This window comes from Anabrus simplex, chromosome 1, assembly GCF_040414725.1.
Source record: "Anabrus simplex isolate iqAnaSimp1 chromosome 1, ASM4041472v1, whole genome shotgun sequence".
Classification (NCBI taxonomy): domain Eukaryota; kingdom Metazoa; phylum Arthropoda; class Insecta; order Orthoptera; family Tettigoniidae; genus Anabrus; species Anabrus simplex.
Genome location: NC_090265.1, coordinates 867,412,704 through 867,435,668, shown reverse-complemented (window position 1 = coordinate 867,435,668; position 22,965 = coordinate 867,412,704). Strand labels below are relative to the sequence as shown.

The 22,965-nt window shown below is 38.1% G+C and overlaps 1 protein-coding gene across 1 annotated transcript in view; it reads left to right on the top strand.

The window, feature by feature from the left end:
• Nucleotides 1-22,965, top strand: part of LOC136874283 (zinc finger protein 585A) — a 178,337-nt gene that overhangs the window by 143,265 nt on the left and 12,107 nt on the right. The gene's annotated exons all lie outside the window — the stretch shown is intronic.

Here is a 22,965-nt window from a genome sequence, read left to right as displayed (position 1 = left end):
TTAATGAATGCCACGGCCACTTCCTTCCAACTTCTAGGCCTTTCCTATCCCATCGTCGCCATAAGACCTATCTGTGTTGGTCTGACGTAAAGCCACTAGCAAAAGAAAGAAAGAAATGTGTGTTTGAGTCATCAGTCCATAGACTGGTTTGATGCAGCTCTCCATGCCACCCTATCCTGTGCTAACCTTTTCATTTCTACGTAACTATTGCATCCTACATCTGCTCTAATCTGTTTGTCATATTCATACCTTGGTCTACCCCTACCGTTCTTGCCACCTACACTTCCTTCAAAAACCAACTGAACAAGTCCTGGGTGTCTTAAGATGTGTCCTATCATTCTATCTCTTCTTCTCGTCAAATTTAGCCAAATCGATCTCCTCTCACCAATTCGATTCAGTATCTCTTCATTCGTGATTCGATCTATCCATCTCACCTTCAGCATTCTTCTATAACACCACATTTCAAAAGCTTCTATTCTCTTTCTTTCTGAGCTAGTTATCGTCCATGTTTCACTTCCATACAATGCCACGCTCCACACAAAAGTCTTCAAAAACATCTTTCTAATTCCGATATCAATGTTTGAAGTGAGCAAATTTCTTTTCTTAAGAAAGCTCTTCCTTGCTTGTGCTAGTCTGCATTTTATGTCCTCCTTACTTCTGCCATCGTTAGTTATTTTACTACCCAAGTAACAATATTCATCTACTTCCTTTAAGACTTCGTTTCCTAATCTAATATTTCCTATATCACCTACCTTCGTTCGACTGCACTCCATTACTTTTGTTTTGGACTTATTTATTTTCATCTTGTACTCCTTACCTAAGACTTCATCCATACCATTCAGCAACTTCTCGAGATCTTCTGCAGTCTCAGATAAAATAACAATATCATCGGCAAATCTCAAGGTTTTGATTTCCTCTCCTTGGACTGTGATTCCCTTTCCAAATTTCTCTTTGATTTCCTTTACTGCCTGTTCTATGTAAACATTGAAAAGGAGAGGGGACAAACTGCAGCCTTGCCTCACTCCTTTCTGGATTGCTGCTTCTTTTTCAAAGCCCTCGATTCTTATCACTGCAGACTGATTTTTATACAGGTTGTAGATAATTCTTCGTTCTCGGTATCTGATCCCTATCATCTTCAGAATCATAAATAGCCTGGTCCAATCAACATTATCGAATGCCTTTTCTAGATCTACGAATGCCATGTACGTGGGCTTGTCCTTCTTGATTCGATCCTCTAAGATCAGACGTAAAGTCAGGATTGCTTCACGTGTTCCTACATTTCTTCTGAAGCCAAATTGATCTTCCCCCAACTCAGCTTCAACTTGTTTTTCCATTCTTCTGTAAATAATACGTGTTAAAATTTTGCAGGCATGAGATACTAAACTAATAGTGCGGTAGTTTTCACACCTGTCAGCACCGGCTTTCTTGGGAATAGGTATAACAACATTCTGCCGAAAATCGGATGGGACTTCTCCTGTCTCATACATCTTGCACACTAAATGAAATAACCTTACCATGCTGGTTTCTCCTAAGGCAGTCAGTAATTCAGAGGGAATATCATCAATTCCAGGTGCCTTGTTCCTATTTAGGTCACTCACAGCTCTGTCAAACTCTGACCTCAAAATTGGGTCTCCCATTTCATCAGCATCAACAGCCTCTTCATGTTCCAGAACGAAATTATCTACATCGTTACCTTGATACAACTGTTGGATATGCTCCTGCCATCTTTCTGCCTTGTCTTCTTTCTCTAGAAGTGGCTTTCCATCTGAGCTCTTAATATTCATGCACCTAGATTTCCTTTCTCCAAAGGTTTCCTTGATTTTCCTGTATGCAGCATCTACCTTTCCCAGGACCATACAGCCTTCGACATCCTTGCACTTCTCCTTCAGCCATTCTTCCTTAGCTACCTTGCACTTTCTATCCACTTGATTCTTTAATCGCCTGTATTCTTTTCTGCCCTCTTCATTTCTAGCATTTTTGTATTTTCGTCGTTCATCAATCAGGTCTAGTATCTCCTGAGTTATCCACTGATTCTTAGTTGATCTTTTCTTCCTTCCTAACATTTCTTCAGCAGCCCTACTGACTTCATTTTTCATGACTCTCCACTCTTCCTCTACTGTGTTTCTTTCGGCCTTTTCATTTAGTCCTTGTGCAACATGTTCCTTGAAACGATCCATCACACTCTTTTCTTTCAACTTGTCTAGATCCCATCTTTTTGCATTCTTTCCTTTCTTCAATTTCTTCAACTTCAGATGGCATTTCATGACCAACAAGTTGTGGTCAGAGTCCACGTCTGCTCCTGGGAAAGTTTTGCAATCCAACACCTGGTTTCTGAATCTCTGCCTAATCATAATGAAGTCTATTTGATACCTTCCAGTGTCTCCAGGTCTCGTCCACGTATACAGCCGTCGTTTGTGGTGTTTGAACCAAGTATTGGCGAGGACTAAATTATGGTCAGTGCAGAATTCAACCAGCCGACTTCCTCTTTCGTTCCTTTGTCCCAATCCAAATTCTCCTACTGTGCTACCTTCTCTTCCTTGGCCTACCATTGCGTTCCAGTCTCCCATCACAATTAGATTCTCGTCACCTTTGACATATTGTATTAAATCTTCTATCTCCTCATATATTCTTTCAATTTCTTCATCATCCGCTGAACTAGTAGGCATATAGACCTGCACTATTGTGGTGGGCATTGGTTTGGTGTCTATCTTGGCGACAATAATTCTTTCACTATGCTGGTCGTAGTAGCTTATCCGCTGCCCTATTTTCTTATTCATTATTAAACCAACTCCTGCATTACCCCTGTTTGATTTCGTGTTGATAATTCGGTAGTCGCCTGACCAAAAATCCTGTTCTTCCTGCCAACGTACTTCACTTATACCAACTACATCTAACTTTAGCCTATCCATCTCCCTTTTCAGATTCTCTAACCTACCACAACGATTCAAACTCCTAACATTCCACGCTCCGACTCGCAGAATGTCAGTATCCATCTTCCTGATGATCGCCCCCTCTCGTGTAGTCCCCACCCGGAGATCCGAATGGGGGACTAGTTTACCTCCGGAATATTTTACCCGGGAGGAAGCCATCATCAGTACATCTTTCATACAGAGAGAGCTGCATGTCCTCGGGAGGTGGTTACGGCTGTAGTTTCCCGTTGCTTTCAGCCGTGTAGCAGTATCAACACAGCTAAGCCATGCTGAGTATTATTACAAGGCCGTATCAGTCAATCATCTAGACTGCCGCCCTTGCAACAACCGAAAGGCTGCTACCCCCCTTTCGATGAACCATTCGTTAGTCTGGTCTCTCAACAGATACCCATCCGATATGGTTGCACCTGCGGCTCGGCTATCTGCATCATTGGGACACGCAAGCCTCCCCACCGCGGCAAGGTCACATGGTTCCCAGAGGAGGAAGAAATAAATAAATAAATAAAAAATCATTCATTCAATGGCTTATAATAGAGATGGCTATGTTTTTCACTGAGTTGCCTCTTTTAGAACAACAGCTATATTGAAGCTCCATTACAAACTTCATGCTGCTAGGCACTACAATTTGTAATTTGTGAGATATGCATGGGATCCAGGAATCCCCAGCGAAGGCTGGCATTGCCTATTTGTATCAGATTCCTTTTCATTATGTTTGTAAGGCCTAAGTAGTATTTCTTTTTTTCTGCTTCATTGACCTTTTGCTACTTTTAGCTTAAAAATTCAACGTTCGTTCAACAGGATGGAACACGGTTGATATATCATTGTTTTGCAGCTTAAATCAACAATTACTCCTAGAAACTTATGTGGGATAACAAGGAGGACTAATCAAGCAGCTGTCTTCTGTTATCAAATCAGAATACAGTAAAACCTCATAACATGAACTCAAAGGGACTGAAAAATCATAAGCTAATTGGAGCTAATATTTTATTGTTCCACATAATAATCAAATATGTAATGTGTTACATACTCACTATAAGCAACCAAAAATTTAAAAAGAATTAAAGAATTGTTTCATCCAGAATCTTCAGTTTTGTTTGAAGATCTATACTTGGCTGTTTCTTCCTTGTCATGACACTCGACTGTTCGTATTGATTACAAACAACAATAACAGCTGTTAGTAAGCAACTGTATACATACCCTGAAAGTGAACATTTGCTATTGAAAGGTGCATGGATTAAAAACTGTACTTGGGCAGTGTCATTTGGTCAACCTAATTACATGGATTATCTCACTGGATCATTGTTTAGAATCACACTGTTAAAAATAATAATATGGCCTCGGCTACCGTATGCAAGCATTTTAATTTTATGCCATCTGGCTGCTTGCTCGTCAGTTTCGATGTTCCGGTTTACTCTAGGCCTACTAGATGGCAGAGTAAACCGAATCTCTCTTGGGCGTCAATGGCCGAGTTTAATGAATTTCATCGGGTAAATCCCAAATGTGTTACCAGAGATCTTTTACATGCCAACATCGTATGACGTGGAGTGTCGAATGGACTTTCTTCTGCCCTTCAAAAATCCAACTACGTCTGCCGGGTTTGAACCCGCTATCTTGTGATAGGAAGGCCGACACTCTACCACTAATCCACAGAGGTAGCTCATCATACTGCTGAGACATGATGATTGTTTTTTGAAGCCCATTGAGCTTTGCCACATGCTTGAGTATAATGTCTGCGAGCCAGCCAGGAATAACTTTTTCCAAGCATGCCTGGAAATTTCTTCACAGCCAGTGGAGACAAGACTGTTCAGGTGGGCGTTTCATTGTTACCTGATTTTCCTTGGCATGCTTGCTTTCCACACGATTTTCTTAATTTTGTTGTAAAATACAGTAAGACTATTACAAACAAAATTTGTCTTAAAAAGTAACAAATAGTGCAGTGGACAAGAAATAGATCGTTGCTGCCAGGACAAAACCTCCTGTGTGAAATATTTTAGTTTAGAACTTTGGCTGGTAAGGTTCTGTCATCTAAGGTGCAATATTGTGTCAATATTGTCACGACATTTTCGCTCTTCATAATGTATGTGCTGCGGGTTAGTATATCTCCAAAAATATTATCACATAGGAGGTTTTGTCCCGGCAACGACGATAAACTGTATTTGTAATTCACACTAACTGGAATTTGTGTTAACCTATAAGGCTTTCCATAAGAACTAAAAGATCCCTGCTGGAACCAACGTATGTGTGTGTGTGTGATACACACACACGAGGGTTCATCTCAAGCTAGTTTTGCTTTTATTGTATTTCTGTTGGATGAAGTTACAGAAAGTGAAAATGGTACTGTCATAACTGTCATATTTTAAAATTCATGGCCAGGCAATCTAATTTTGAGTTCAGAAGGAAGTGATTTTTATTTGACGTTGTTCATAATTCAAGATTTTAATTAGGTTGACAAGATAGTAATGGGCTGTATTGACATGGAAATTTGCTACAGCTTTTTTCCTGATTTTTGTATTTGCCTTTATATCTTTTTGCCATTTACTGATGAATGGATGGTCTCAGGTGTGAAGTGGAACACACAGGTTTCATCACCCGTGACAATCAAGTCCAAAACATTATCCTTTACATCTGTTTAGTGGCAAAGATCAAACAACAATCATGTGAGTGTCAGCATCCCTCTTCACCCTACCTGTGAAAATTCAAACAAATAAACAAACAAACAAACAAACCTGGACAACGAGATGAAAGACGAGGTTCAACACTTCCTCAATGGCATGGCGGTGAGCTGGTATGACACAGGCATACAAAATCTGTCACGACATAGAAAAATAGATACATATTCAACCTTTAAAATGATGTAAATATTATAGAAATAAACGGTTCTTTGTATTTATAAAAAAAATAGCAGACTGTATTTTTGGGATTACCCTTGTACTCTTTCACTACATCAATCCATCTCTTTCAGGGCCTTCTCTATTGTCTTCTTCCCATTACTTTCTCGGTAAATACTCGCTTTTGAGCTCTATCATCTTCCATTCTCATAGCGTGTCCATGCCATTTCAGTTTACTGGTCTTTACTTATCTTGCAGTTTTGGGAATCCGGTTCTTCCCCTGATTTCTACATTTCTGATCTCATCTTTTCATGCCTTCATCTCTGCTGCTTGAATTCTCCTTACATCACATTTTCTTGTTGTCCTTGTGCCCACTGTGTATTTCAAAATTGGTGTGTAATATGTGGAGTACAGAATTTTCTTGCATATCTCTGGAACTTCCTGGTAAATAAGTAACACACATTAAAATGAACTGATGTCTAAACTTATTTTTTAAGTCATGGATGTTACAAATTTTAGACATATGCAGGAATGAACATTTAGTTATAGTGCCTTACTGTAATGTCTCAATTCACTTCCGCACAAATTCTTTTTTTGCAAAATGTGTTAGACCCGGTTTTATCTTTGCTCCTGAATTTGGTATAAGTGTTGCACTGAATTTCCATGAAGACATCTGTCTTCATAAACCATCCAGGTTTATTTAATTTTTTATTTATTTTTATGTTGTTATGTCAACACTGTGACCTTGCCGTGGTGGTGGGATGTGTTTGCATGTCCCAATGAAGCAGATAGCCGAACCATAGGTGCAACCATATCAGAGGGGCATCTGTCGAGGGACCAGACTAATGAATGGTTTATCGAAAGGAGGGGGTAGCCTTTCGAAAGTTGAAAGGGTGGCAGTCTGAATGATTGACTGATATGGCCTTGTACTCATATTTAACATGGCTTAGCTGTGTTGAAACTGCTACACAGCTGAAAGCAACAGGAAACTACAGGTGTAACTAACTCCTGAGGACATGCAGCTATCTCAGTATGAATGACGTACTGATTACAGCTTCCTCCTGGGTAAAATATTCTGGGGGTAAAATACCCCCGCATTCAGATTTTCGGGTGGGGACTATACAAGGCAATCATCAGGAAGATGAATACTGACATTCTGCAAGTCAGAGTATGGAACGTTAGGGAGTTTGAATTGTTGTGGTAGGTTAGAGAATCTGAAGAGGGAAATAGATAGACTAAAATTAGATGTAGTTGGTATAAGTGAAGTACGTTGGCAGGAAGAGCAGGATTTTTGGTCAGGCAACTACAGAATTATCAATACAAAATCAAACATGGGAAATGCAGGGGTTGGTTTAATAATGAATAAGAAAATAAAGCAGCAGGTAAGCTACTATGACCAGCATAATGAACTAGTTATTGTTGTCAAGGTAGACACCAAACCAATGCCCACCACAATAGTGCAGGTCTATATGCCTACTAGTTCAACATATGATGAAGAAATCAAAAGAATATAATTATGAAGAGATAGAAGATTTAATACATTATGTAAAAGGACACGAGAATCTAATTGTGACGGGAGACTGGAATGCAGTGGTAGACCAAGGAAGAGAAGGTAATGTTGTAGGAGAATTTAGACTGGGACAAAGGAATGAAAGGAGGGAAGTTGGCTGGTTAAATTCTGCACCAATCATAATTTAGTCCCTTCTAACACTTGGTTCAAACACCACAAACGACGGCTGTACATGCGGACAAGACACAAGACCTGGAGACATTGGAAGGTATCAAATAGACTTCATTATGATTAGGCAGAGATGCTGGATTGCAAGACATTCTCTGGAGCAGATGTGGACTCTGACAAGAACCTGGCGGTCATGAAATGTCACCTGAACTTGAAGAAAGGAAAGAATGCAAGGAGGTGGAACCTAGATAACTTGAAAGAAAAGAGTTTGTGGGATTGTTTCAAAGACCATGTTGCACAAGGACTAAATGAGGAGGCTAAAGATAACACAACAGATGAAGAGTGGACACTATAATCTATTAGTTTCATGGTCCATATTGATAGTTCAAGAACAAGTATGAAGGCTCCACCTAATCAATACTTTATTTTACATAGTGTCAATATTATTTACATAAAAAGACAGTACCGGTTTCGACCTGTAAATACGCCATCTTCAGCTGCTAGAGAACCTACTTAATAGCGACTGTACAGAATAAATACTAAAATTAAAATTAAACAAGGATGCCATTAAATATACATGAATGCCACTATTCTAAAATTACTTAATGTTAAGATATATACATATGGTACAGTTTTGGGGGTAAGGGGCTATTTTCAAAAAATTACATTTACTGAGGTTGGAATTGGATAGTTCTTAGAATTGATCAAGAATCACTGACATTCAGGTGTCAAGTTATCTGTGTTAAATGCCACTATTATGTCCAACGTTTTATGAGATGTTTGAAGTGCATTGTTGTGCCGAAGTTATGCGGGGGCGTCGTGTTCCTTCGAATAAGAGGTTCAGCAACCAGTTCACGGACACATAGCTTATACTCAGTCTATATCACTGCTTGACCTTGTAAGAGTGGGCAGTCGTGAAGAATGAGATTAGTAGGGCTGCTGAAGAAAAGTTAGGAAGAAGGGTAAGATCCAGTAAGAATCAGTGGATAACTCACGCCATTAGATCTAATTGATGGACGGTAAAAATACAATAATGCAAAAAAGAGGGGGTACAGAAAAAAATATAAGTGATTAAAAAATGAAATTGATAGAAAATGCAGGTCAGCTGTGGAAGAATGGCTGAAAGAGAAGTGCAAGGATGTTGAAGGTTGTATGGTTGTAGGAAAGGTAGATGCTGCATACAGGAAAATCAAGGAAACCTTTGTATAAAGGACAACTAGGTGTATGAATATTAAGAGCTCAGGTGGAAAACCACTTCTAGGGAAAGAAGACAAGGTAGAAAGATGGCAGGAACATATACAACAATACTGTATCAAGGAAAAGAAGTAGATGATAAGGTTCTGGAACAGGGGGAAACTGTTGATGCTGATGAAATGGGAGAACCAATTTTGAGGTCAAAATATGACAGAACCTTGAGAGACCTAAATGGGAACAAGGCACCTGAAACTGATGACATATCCTCAGAATTACTGAATGCCTTAAGAGAAAGCAGCATGGGGAGGTTATTCAATTTAGTGTGTAAGATGTATGATACAGGAGAAGTGCCATCTGATTTTAGACAGAATGTTGTTATACCTATTCTTAAGAAATCAGGTGCTGACAAGTGTGAAAACTACCACACATTTAGTTTAGTATCTCATGCTTGCAAACTTTTAACACATATTATTTACAGGAGAATGGAAAGAAAGTTGAAGCTGAGTTGGGAGAAAATCAGTTTGGCTTCAGAAGAAATGCAGGAACATGCAAAATGATCCTGACTTTACGTCTAATCTTAGAGAATTGAATTAAGAAAGACGAGATTGCAAAAAATGAGGGGGGCAGAAGAGAATACAGGCGATTAAAGAATGAAGTAGTTAGAACATGCAGGTCAGCTACGGAAGAATGGCTGAAAGGGAAGTGCACGGAGATTGTATGGTTGTAGGCATTTGTAGATCTAGAAAAAGCATTTGATAATGTTGATTGGACCAAGCTATTTGAGATTCTGAAGGTGTAGATACCGAGAAAGAAGAATTGCCTACAATCTGTACAAAAATCCGTCTGGAGTGATAAGAATCAAAGGCTATGAAAAAGCAGCAGCAATCCAGAAAGGACTGAGGCAAGGCTCCAGTTTGTCCCCTCTCCTTTTCAGTGTCTACTTGGAACAGGTTATAAACGAAATCAAAGAGGAATTTGGAAAAGGAATCACAATCCAAGGAGGGGAAATCAAAACTCTGAGATTTGCAGATGTTGTCATTATTCTATTTGAGTCTGCAGAGGATCTGGAAGAACTGATGAGTGGTATGGACACAGTCTTGGTAAAGGAGTACAATACATACATACATACATACATACATACATACATACATACATACATACATACATACATTATCATTATAGACTGTTATGCCTTTCAGCGTTCCGTCTGCAAGCCGCTGTGAATTTACTAAGCGTCGCCACAATCCTCGATTTGCAACTAGTGTTGTGGCCTCATTTAGTTCTATACCTCTTATCTTTAAATCGTTAGAAACTGAGTCTAACCATTGTTGTCTTGGTCTACCTTTACTTCTCTTACCCTCCATAACAAAGTCCATTATTCTCCTATGTAACCTATCCTCCTCCATTCGCCTCACATGACCCCACCACCGAAGCCGGTTTATGTGTACAGCTTCATCCATCGACTTCATTCCTAAATCAGCCTTTATCTCCTCATTCTGAGTACCCTCCTGCCATTGTTCCCACCTGTTTGTACCAGCAATCATTCTTGCTACTTTCATGTTTGTTACTTCTAACTTATGAATGAGATATCCCGAGTCCACCCAGCTTTCGCTCCCGTAAAGCAAAGTTGGTCTGAAAACAGACCGATGTAAAGATAGTTTCGTCTGGGAGCTGACTTCCTTCTTACAGAATACTGTTGGTCGCAACTGCGAGTTCACTGCATTAGCTTTATGACATCTTGATTCAATTACACTTACTATATTACTATATTACCATCTTGGGAGAACACTGTTCTAGCTTTGTATCACCAATCTGGCATTCAATTCTGTTGAATTTCTTACCTACTGACATCAATTTAGTCTTCGAGAGGCTAATTTTCATACCATACTCTATTGCACCTATTTTCAAGTTCCAAGATATTAGACTGCAGGCTTTCAGCACAATCTGCCATTAAGACCAAGTCGTCAGCATAGGCCAGACTGCTTACTACATTTCCACCGAACTGAATCCTTCCCTGCTATTTTATACCTTTCAGCAAATGATCCATGTAAACTACGAACAGCAAAGGTGAAAGATTACAGCCTTGTCTAACCCCTGTAAGTAACTGAACCAAGAACTCATTCTACCATCAATTCTCACTGAAGCCCAATTGTCAACATAAATGCCTTTGATTGATTTTAATAATCTACCTTTAATTCCATAGTCCCCCAGTATAGTGAACATCTTTTCCCTTGGTACCCTGTCATATGCTTTCTCTAGATCTACGAAACATAAACACAACTGCCTATTCCTCTCGTAGCATTTTTCAATTACCTGGCGCATACTGAAAATCTAATCCTGACAGCTTCTCTGTGGTCTGAAACCACACTGGTTTTCATCCAACTTCCTCTCAACCACTGATCGCACCCTCCCTTCCAAGATGCCAGTGAATACTTTGCCTGCTATACTAATCAAAGAGATACCTCGATAGTTGTTGCAATCCTTCGTGTTCCGTTGCTTATAGATAGGTGTAATTACTGTAATTACTGCTTTTGTCCAAAATGAAGGTACCTTACCAACACTCCATGCTAATCTTACTACTCTATGAAGCCATTTCATCCCTGCCTTCCCACTATACTTCACCATTTCAGGTCTAATTTCATCTATTCCTGCTGCTTTATGACTATGGACTTTATTTACCATCCTTCCCACTTCCTCAACCACTGATCGCACCCTCCCTTCCAAGATGCCAGTGAATACTTTGCCTGCTATACTAATCAATGAGATACCTCGATAGTTGTTGCAATCCTTCGTGTTCCGTTGCTTATAGATAGGTGTAATTACTGCTTTTGTCCAATATGAAGGTACCTTACCAACACTCCATGCTAATCTTACTACTCTATGAAGCCATTTCATCCCTGCCTTCCCACTATACTTCACCATTTCAGGTCTAATTTCATCTATTCCTGCTGCTTTATGACTATGGACTTTATTTACCATCCTTCCCACTTCCTCAAGCGTAATTTCACCAACATCATTTTCCTCCTCCCCATGAGCTTGGCTGTTTGCAACACCACCAGGATGATTTCCTTTTACATTGAGAAGATGTTCAAAATATTCCCTCCACCTCTCCAGTGATTCCTTGGGATCTATTATGAGTTCACCTGAATTATTCAAAACACTGTTCATTTCCTTTTTCCCTCCCTTGCTAAGATTCTTTATTACTGTCCAGAAAGGTTTCCCTGCTACTTGACCAAGCCTTTCCAGGTTATTACCAAAATCTTCCCACGACTTCTTTTTGGATTCAACAATTATTTGTTTCACCCTGTTTCTTTCATCTACGTACAAAGCCCTGTCTGCCTCGGTCCTTGTTTGGAGCCATTTCTGATAAGCCTTCTTTTTACGTTTACAAGCTGCTCTCACTTCATCATTCCACCAAGATGTTCGCCTTTTCCCATCTTTACACACAGTTGTTCTTAGGCATTCCCTTGCTGTTTCTACTACAGCATCCCTGTATGCCACCCATTCACTTTCTATATCCTGAACCTGCTTACTGTCTACTGTTCGAAACTTCTCACTAATCATATCCATGTATTTTAGTACAAGATGAAAATAAATAAATCCAAAACAAAAGTAATGGAGTGCAGTCGAATGAAGTCAGGTGATGCAAAAAATATTAAATTAGGAAATGAAGTCTTGAAGGAAGTAGATGAATATTGTTACTTGGATAGTAGAATAACTAATGATGGCAGAAGTAAGGAGGACATAAAATGCAGACTAGCACAAGCAAGAAAAGCCTTTCTTAAGAAAAAAAAAAAAAGAAAGAAAATGCTCACTTCCAACATTGATATAGGAATTAGAAGTTTTTGAAGGCTTTCATCTGGAGCATGGCATTGTATGGAAGTGAAACATGGACGATAATGAGCTCAAAAAGAAAGAGAATAGAAACTGTTGAAATGTGGTGTTACAGCAGAATGCTAAAGGTGAGATGGGTAGATTGAATCACAAAAGAAGAGATATTGAATTGAATTGGTGAGAGGAGAACGATTTGACGAAATTTGACCAGAAGAAGAGACAGAATGAAAGGGCACAGCTTCAGACGCCCAGGTCTTGTTCAGTTAGGTTTTTTTTGCTAGTGGCTTTACCGACACAGATAGGTCTTATGGCGACGATGGGAGAGGAAAGGCCTAGGAGTTGGAAGGAAGCGGCTGTGGCCTTAATTAAGGTACAGCCCCAGCATTTGCCTGGTTTGAAAATGGGAAACCACAGAAAACCATCTTCAAGGCTGCCGACAGTGGGATTCGAACCCACTATCTCCCGGATGCAAGCTCACAGCTACTTGATCCAAACCGCACAGCCACTCGCTCCTAAACAAAAGTGAACAGGATACTATATGCTAATGGTGTCGTGACCAAGAGAAAGGATGAAAGAGAGAGATTTAAGAACTGCTTGATGCAGTGAATGGAAAACAAGAATAAGTGTGGAAAGAAGTAGGACAGTGGTGATGCTAAGACAAAAGAAAGGAAAGGGAGCAATAAAAGTCCAGAGACTCAGTGGATAACTCAAGAACATATAAAGTGTATTAATGGAGAATTCAAGACTGGACATGAAAATCAGCTTGAAAACACAATATGGAAGCTTTTTCTTTCTCAGAATACAAAATTTACAATGAATGAGGCGTAATCCAGTGAAGGCTAAAGAAATAATGTACACGGTCTATTATATACCTGAGACTTGATCAGTAACAAAGAATAAAAATTGAATGCAGCCAGTAGAAATGATATTTGTGAGCAGGTAATGAGAGAGAAAGTGAGTGAGAAGGTACAAATCTGCAGACTTAAAATTTCTTATTTCTTTCTTTCTGACTATGATCATGATATCCACAGTCACACACAACTTCAAGCTTAAACTCTTTCTAAAAGTTCTACTTTCTTTAGGAATGCTGGTATATCATTGACCTCATTAAAATTCCAGCTCCTCTCATTATGGTGATGATTGTTGTTTTAAGGGCCCAAACATTGAGATCACTGCCCCCAATTATCACTTCCCTTGCTTACTGGAAGAATTTTCCCACTTTTATTGCCCTGTTGTTTTTCTAGTTTTCCTTATCATAAATACGAGTATGTTGTTTCTTGTATAAAAATACTGTATCATACTTTATGTAAGTATGACAGCATGTAATTCTTGATATTGGAACTATAAAAGCATTGGAGTGTCAATTAGTAAGCAGACAAGCTATTACCTGGTTTATGGAAAGACTGTAGGACCCAGTCTTTGTCAATGAACTTTTCAAACCTGAGACTTTTTTCACCTAGATGTGCATCCCATTGTGATGTTAGAGAGACCCCAAGTTTGTGACATGAAGGTGAACATGCACTGAATCAGTGATTGGATCTCAATTATTCTATGTTGGTATCAGCGCACGTACTCTCTCTCTCCCTCCCTCCCCGCTTTCCCTCTCTGTCTCGAGCTGGATGCCATCTGTGGAGGCTGAATACTTTATTATTGTTACAGCGTATTAACCCTCTTTTATACTTTTCAAGGGACCGAAAGAATACTGGTGTAAATGGGGGGGAGTGTAAATCATGGGAAACAATTTATGTATGTAAACATGCTCTGGAAAAGGAGAGAAATGTTATATGAATGCATATTATTAATTTGTAGAGTATTTCAATCTTAATCCTATTACTTACCCCAGATAAAGGTCCAATGTAAATTAACTGTTGATACTGCCCTGCTTTGTAATTATGCTCATCCACTGACCAGGAGAAGGGTATTGGTACATAGTTAAAATAATAATATAATATATTCTTTTAATCTTTTATTCTTAGAATAGTTAGAGAATGATTTAAAATGCAATACATTTTCTTTCTCTGGATAGAACATTTTAAATACTGCTATTGTGCCTATTTACAACATTAACAGTTATTCCAGATGGAAAACTACACAATTCCTGTTTGCTACCAAAATGGTACAGAATCAGTTTTCGTTTACACTTATTTCTAACGTCCTCTATTTCTTTTTCAAGTTCATAAAGGCTATGAAGATTATTTTCACTCCCTCTATAGATGACAGATATCTGCATAAAATGTCCACTGCTGCACTTTCCTCAGCACTGGTAGGCATCACTTTATTATGCTCATCTTCATTATCACTGGTGGGGAACTTGTCTGAAGTTCGTTCCACAACTCCTACAAACATGTCTTTCCTCTGCAGTTATCATAGTATCATCCACCCAAAGAAAGTGTTCAATAGTGCAGCCTGACTGCAACATTCTTCATACATCAGGAAGCAGGCCTTTGTCTTCTTCTTCTTCTTCTGCTGCTGCTGCTGCTGCTGCTGCTGCTGCTGCTGCTGCTGCTGGCAGCTGAAAATCAGGATGATTCTTGAAGAATCCTACTTCCAAGAAACAATTTGATTTAGTACTCTGCTTCAACAAAAGCCTTCCAAGTCTTTGCAATGAAGTGAAGCACATCCAGGATAGAAAATTTAAATGATGGTAGACCCTTTCCAGCATCCATAAGGCTCTTCCTATAAAGTGACTTAAAGGAGTGTATAATCCTTAAATCCATAGGCTACAGCTTGCTTGAGCAGTGACCAGTAAGATATTCTATCATCAATGATCTGCATTTAGGGTAGTCACCCAGGTGGCAGATTCCCTATCAAGTGTTTACCTCATATTTACATTTATTTATAATATTGTTTACCTAGCTTTTTCTTAAATATTTTCAACGAACTTGGAAATTTACCAAACATTTCCCTTGATAATTTCTTCCAATTCCTTACTCCTCATCCTATAAATTAATATTTGCTCCAATCTGTCCTCTTGAATTCCAACTTTATCTTCATATTATGATCTTTTCTACTTTTAGAAGCTCCTCTCAAGCTTATTCTTCTACTTATGTCATTCCATGCCAACTCTCCACTGACAGCTCGAAACATACCACATACAATGAATCAAAATCAGTAAATTTCCACCTTTTTGATACTTATAATACTTGCATTAAGCAAATCAATTAATCATACACAGTACGGTACATGTTTCATTTCACTTGGAACATCTTCAACTGTATTACAAAGCTTAGGTGAAATTACAAAGTATTTATCTTCTTAAGAACATCTTAATAAGTACCTTGTTTTACTTAAAATCTACGTGAATTTAAAAATTGAAATAAATTAAAATAAATGTGGATGGTTGAATGGGGTGGTGAAATGTGAGGAAAAATGGATTTACTTATTTTAGCCTATTTTAAAACTATATCTATTCATTTGAACAGATGTTATTGTTTTTGTTTCCAGCACTTTTTCACTATGATATATGATATTCTGCTTGTCTATTAATAAAAAGGTTTTGAAAAATAATTTTCCTTTGTCACTGTTCTATATTTTACAAGGATGTCCTCTTCATTTGATCCTTCCAAGGCGAACGTTGTTTGTTTTAATTTTATAAAAGTGTCTCTTAAATTCAATTAATTCAGGATCCCTGAAGTTGATTGCTGTCATACTATTATTAAAAGAGCTTCCCCGAAATCTTATTGTTGACAAAATCTACTGTGTCCTTGGAGGAGCGATGACTGATGCAGCCTTCTATATCGTGAAGTAATGATGTGTGTGTTCCAAAGCTTGCTTCACCATCGGAAGAGGCAAGGCTGTGGAGTGGGGAGGTGGCGTGTCGCTTACGGTCATGGTTTCGGTTTTAGAAGAAGGAGTAGGGGGAATAGATATACGGGAAGGTGGAAGTTCGTTCATTTTCTTTCTATTACTGTCTGTATTGTTTTTAATGCCTAATGCTTCCAGATGTGATAATATCCCTTCGTATAAAGGGTTCTTATTATCAATTATATCATTCAGGTTATTATCCTGATTACTTTGTTGATCTAAATAAATATATATTTTTTCTAGTGCATTTAGTAGACCACCTTTATTTGTTGTACATAATACTGTCAAATCTTGCTCTATATTGGTGAACAGATGACCGGTTGCACATATATGTTGGCCCATCAAGGAAAATATTTTATGTCGCTCGGCGTTGAGGTGCTCTAAGTATCTTACCGTAAAACTGCGTCCAATTTGCCCAACATAAGATATTTCGCATTGATGACATTTTAATTTATAAACCCCTGAATCTAAATGTTTGTCTTTCCCTAGGGAATTAACGCTGTTGTAGTTTTAAAAAATTTGCTTAGTATTATTACTGGTTGAGTGCGCAATCTTATAGTTATGTTTTCTGAACAAATTCGTTACTGCACACATACATTAGGATTGTTGAAAGTGAACCTGGCATATTTATCTTCTTTATTTTGGATGTCGGTGGGGCTGTACCTTAATTAAGGCCACGGCCGGACCCTTCCCATTCCTAGGCCTTTCCTATCCCATCGTCACCATGACATATCTGTGTCGGTGCGACATTAAGGAAAAAAAAAAAAAAGAAAAAAAAAGAAAAACATGTTATATGAAATGAAATGAAATGAAATGGCGTATGGCCAGGTCTTTCGATTTGACACCCGTAGGTGACCTGCGCGTCGTGATGAGGATGAAATGATGATGAAGACGACACATACACCCAGCCCCAGTGCCAGTGAAATTAACCAATGATGGTTAAAATTCCCGACCCTGCCGGGAATCGAACCCGAGACCCCTGTGACCAAAGGCCAGCACGCTAACCATTTAGCTATGGAGCCGGACATGTTATATGATGTGGTGTTAACTTAAAATTCTTAAGTACTTTACAGAAATCTACTGAATTTTTTATTAGTGTCTTATTGTGAAAAATGTAATGATTAGTTAAAAATGTGTGTGTGTATGTATTGGGATGTTTTGTAAGTAGGACTGCTACGGAAGTTTATAACTGGTCTTACGGGTATTCTTCTTTGTGCAACTTGGGTAAGGCCTTGCAGTTGGAAGACCGAGATTCATACAGTCGAACCTGCCCTAACGGACACCCTTATTCAGCGGACACCTTCCTATATGGACAATTTTCCTCGGAATCGATTTTATTTTACATAAGACAAGTGTTAAATTGGCCTCATTTAAGCGGACACCTCGAACTCCGGACAGTGCCATTTGTCCCGTCCGCTTAACTTAAGCGGACACTTTACACGTTGCAGGATAATTTATGATGCCGGACCACATGTCATTCTTTCTTTTAAAACCATTCTTCAGACATTCTTGTACTATTTTGAGTGCAAGGGGAGAGGTTACATCGGGATGCGGTTCTACGTAGTGGTGTATAGGCCTGTTCCGAGAATTCTAATTGCCCAGAAATGCTGCCAGAGACTGTTGACTCACAAGTTACCTGTGAATTTTCTTCCCTTCTTGCATCATTCTATTCATAACTCGGATTGTCGCTGATAAGGTCGAGCTCAGGTTGTCAACTTGAGAAGGAAAAGACAGTGCAGGGGCTACTTAGTGAGACAGAAATGCCGTAGCATTTCAGTTGTCTGTTAAACATGTGTAACAAGGGATTACTTCACGAAGCTGTAATGTTTGTGGATGATGTAAAATCACTTATAATAACTCTCTGTGAAATACTAACACAGAAATAACTTAGAATAATAAAAATAAAGACATGCATGCTTATATTTAAGGTGGATGTTCTTTGCCATTAAAATGTTCGATTGTTTTTACAAACTTGTTTTAGCGGACACCTCTCGTAACGGACATTTTTCATCGGAACCGACGGTGTCCGCAGAAGGGAGGTTCGACTGTATTAATCAGTTTCTGGACATCTTGCTCATTTAAAATGAAGGTTGCGCATTTTAGCATTGCTTTTAACTTTTTCTGAGTACGTATTGTAGGGTCTCGGTGTATTTCTAAAAAAGAGCTATTGTTGAAAAAATTTCAGTTTTCCTGTTATATTCCTCCTTATCTAAAACTACTATTGCCCCCCTCCCCCGCCCCCTTATCAGCTTTAGTAATTACTATTTCTTCTTGTTTTATTTTGCATGATAAACATATAGTGGGAGACTTTTAAACCTTTTACAAGGTACAGAATTTTCTTTTTTACTTCATGTCTGCTGTCATTTTGGACCTCATTAGGGAAATTTGTATAGCTGTTTCAACTTCCGCAATGGTAGTTATTAGTTCTTTTTCCTTGTTCGTTCCTATCCAGTTGAAATTTGGGCCTTGACTTAACGTTTTCTTTTCCTCCTCAGTAAGGCTGACTTTAGAAATGTTCTTGACGGGAGAGGGGTATTCATTTAAATATGATTCTAAACTTGAAGATTGAGTTTTGCCTTTTTCTTCAATTGACCTGGCATTTTTTAACCGTACTAATCTATTATTAAGGGTTTCTTGTTTCCTACTTAGAATGATATTCTTTCTTGGGTATATCTTTGGAACGAATCCCACTCCAAGGGCAACAGTAATGTTGGAGTTTGGAATGTGCTGAATACATTTTACCATTAAGAAATGCTTTCTTCCTATAAAGGTATTTTATTTCATTTTTCAGTCAAATTCGATTAATTCTTTTTTGTGTATCATAGTGATAGCTGGAGGGTAAGTGTTTCCTTTGGGTTTTATTAAAAAATTTAGGTACTAGGTTATCCTTAAGACAGTTCTCTAAGAAAACTATATCCTTTGCTAACTTAGCTACTTTCACCTTTGGGTTAAAATAGATGTTGGCATGTTTATTTACCTGGTTGGCCTTAAGATTGCAAGAAAGTAGCTTCGTTTCCTGTATCAAATCCTATTTACAATGAATCAAAAACAGTAAATTTCCACCTTTTTAAAATATTTATATTTGCATTAAGCAAATCAGTTAATCATATACAGTACATGCTTCATTTAATTTGGAACATCTTCAGCTGTATTACAGCGCTTAGGTGAAATTACAAAGTATTTATCTTCTTAAGAACATCTTAATAAGTACCTTGTTTTACTTAAAATTAACGTGAATTTAAAAACTGTAATAAATTAAAATCAGTGGGGTGGTGAAATGGGAAGGAAAATGGATTTACTTATTTTAGCCTGTTTTAAAACGATATCTATTCATTTGAACAGATATTATAAAAAATGTTTTTGTTTCGAGCACATTTTCACTATGATATGTGATATTCTGCTTGTCTACTAATAGAAAGTTTTTGAAAAATAATTTTCCTTTGTCACTGTTCTGTATTTTACAAGGATGTCCTCTTCATTTGATCCTTCTAAGGCGAATGTTGTTTGTTTTAACTTTATACAAGTAGTCCAACTCGTTGGCTGAATGGTCAGCGTTCTGGCCTTTGGTTCAGAGGGCCCTGGTGGGTTTGATTCCCGGCCGCGTCGGGGATTTTAACCTTAATTGGTTAATTCCAATGGCCTGAGGGATGGGTGTTTGTGCTATCCCCAACATCGCTGCAACTCACATACCACACATAGCCCTATCCTCCGCCACAATAACACGCAGTTACCTACACATGGCAGATGCCGCCCATCCTCATCGGAGGGTCTGCCTTACAAGGGCTGTACTCGGCTAGAAATAGCCACACAAAATTATTATTATTATTTTATAAAAGTGTCTCTTGAATTCAATTAATTCAGGACCCCTGAAGTTGATTGCTGTCATACTATTATTAAAATAGCTTCCCCGAAATCTTATTGTTGACAAAATCTACTGTGTCCTTGGAGGAGCGACGGCTGATGCAGCCTTCCGTTTTGTGAAGTAATGATGTGTGTGTTCCAAAGCTTCCTCCACCTTAGAGGGGAGGCAAGGCTGTGGAGTAGGGAGGAGGCGTGTCGCTTACGGTTACGGTTTCAGTTTTAGAAGAAGGGGTAGAAGGAATAGATATACAGGAGGATGGAAGTTCGTTCATTTTCTTTCTATTACTGTCTGTATTGTTTTTAATGCCTAATGCTTCCAGATGTGATAACATCCCTTTGTATAAAGGTTTCTTATTATCAATTATATCATTCAGGTTATTGTCCTAATTACTTTTTTGATCTAAATAAATAGATATATTTTCTGGTGTATTTAGAAGACCACCTTTATTCGTTTTACGTAATCTTGCTCTATAGTGGTGAACTGATGACCAGTTGCACTCATATGTTGGCCCATTGAGCACGTCAACTCCGTGAGGCATAAAAAATTGGTATATGAGTCATTTTATCGCAGCGAGTTGCTTATTGCTCCCTATGATGATGTAAATATTGTATATTGAGCTGTTTCTATTTCCATCATGTCTCTCTTTTGTTTTTTCAATTTTTTCCTTCATTATGTTTTTTGGCACATTTTTAGCTTGTATTATGAAAATTACTTCAAAACACCCCCCCTCCCCCTTTTCACTGAAGATGGCTCAAACGAGTCAAAACACGTTTGAATTTGATTACTCCATCTAATGATGGTATTATATGATGTACTGAATTAGGAGGATACACTTAATTTTTACCTTTGTAAAGTGAAAACCATCAATACGGAATGATTCTAATATCTTGTAATGAGAAGGCTCCCATAAAAGATCTAGGTATGATGAAAAAGCTTCCTTGAGGGAGTTACAACCAGGTTACCGATATCAAGTTGGGGATAACACTTGTCAGGTTCAGTGATGATAATGTTGTGACTCTGGCATTAAACAGAGCAGGTATTTCATTAATGGCAATGCACAGTTATTGGTGTTCAAATTAAAAGAAGAGAATATCTGTAAGACAGTCATCTGTTGCTGCTATGTACCTAATGGGAGGCGTAGACAGTCTCAGCTAAAATATGTCAGTTTACAGGCTCTTTATTAGAGTGAAGAAATGGTACTGGCAATTGATCGTGTTCCCATTAAGTTGCAGTTTGAATAATGCCTTTCATCTTTACAATATGACCTCAGCAGGTATGGAAAAAGGCATGCATGATCAGTTTGGTTTAATTTGCCATATTGTACAGTATTACTTAGTATTCGACCTGCATTCATTTAGGCCTATGAAATTTATTGAACGTCGTATACCCGATGAACCTTGTTTGGGCTTTGTTGGACATAATCATATTTAAAATGTATCACAAATTCATTGTGCTAAATGTCAGAGAAACACTATTAAGGACTGTAGATTGTGCGATGTCATGTCAACTGCTTTGAAAGTTTCTATTCAAAGAAGCTCAGAAATCAAGCGACATTTGAGAAATTTTTATAAACTGTCTGTTGCCAGCTAGTTATCAGAAATTTCTAAATATGAAACATACTGATGTGAGTAATCTTGTTTTCTAAGGTTTCTTGCCCTGTAAATAAACCATCATTTGCTTTAATCCAAATTTAAATGAAAAGTGGCTTTATTTACTTTCCTGTGCCCACCGGCCCATTTTTGGGCCGGCTATTATTTTGCAATTGCCCAATGGGAGAGTTATTTTCATTTTCATTACATCACTCTTGAGGCCCTTGATGTCACTTTATAAGAATATAAAAGTAATTGGAAATGTAAAAAGAAAAGTAAATTGTATTAACTTGCTGAATGATGTTGTCCTCTTAGTGAGTGACAAAGCACATTACCATTTTATGTAGTCCAGTAATGACACAACATTTTTGTTACTGATCTGATTTAAATCCCCAGCTGCTTCAAATGTGTCCTCTGCACAGTCCTTATGTCCTGTCTTTGGTTCACACATAAAGCAGAATCTGTTTAATTCATGGTACATGGTATATGGCAAATCACTTATCCTCAACCATGCAACAGTCCAAAATTTAATTATGCCAGTTTACAGGATTTTATTGTTTCTTACTTAATAAGAGGTTCTAAATACCCTGGGTACAGTACTTCATCTCCACTAAGACAGTATATAAAACAAACAAACAAAATCCTCTTCTTGGTGTCTTCCAAGTACTTCTTCCTGGTTTGTCCTCTTCCTTTCTTCCCCAAAATGTTGTGTCTGATTATATGCCCAATGAATTTGATTTTTCTCTTTTCATTTAATAATGGACTTCTCTTAAAACCTCCAGGTTGCTTTTTCTGTCTATACAGCTCATTCTTGTAATTTAGCACCATATCCACATTTCTGCAACTTCAAAGCAGTTGCTTTCCAGTTTACCCAAGGACCAGCTTTCACTATACAAGACTTTGCAAAGGATTTCCTGACATCTATACGTTTCCTGATTAAAATGTTTTTCTTAGTCATAAATACCTGTTTTGTCAGTGCTATTTCCACCAAACATCTATTGCCCTTTGTGATAATGCTGCCAAGATAACATAATTTTTTCACCTGATCAATTCTGACATCATAACTACCAAATGCCAGGAGTATACCTTAATTAAGACCATGGCTGTTACAATTTTTTATACCAGCATCAACAAAATATATATCTGTATTATTGTATCATTAAAGATAATAAGTAAAATTAAACAAAAGGAAAATGACAGAAATTCTTGATTTCAGTCAGTATTTGAAGACAAAATGCTGGGAAAT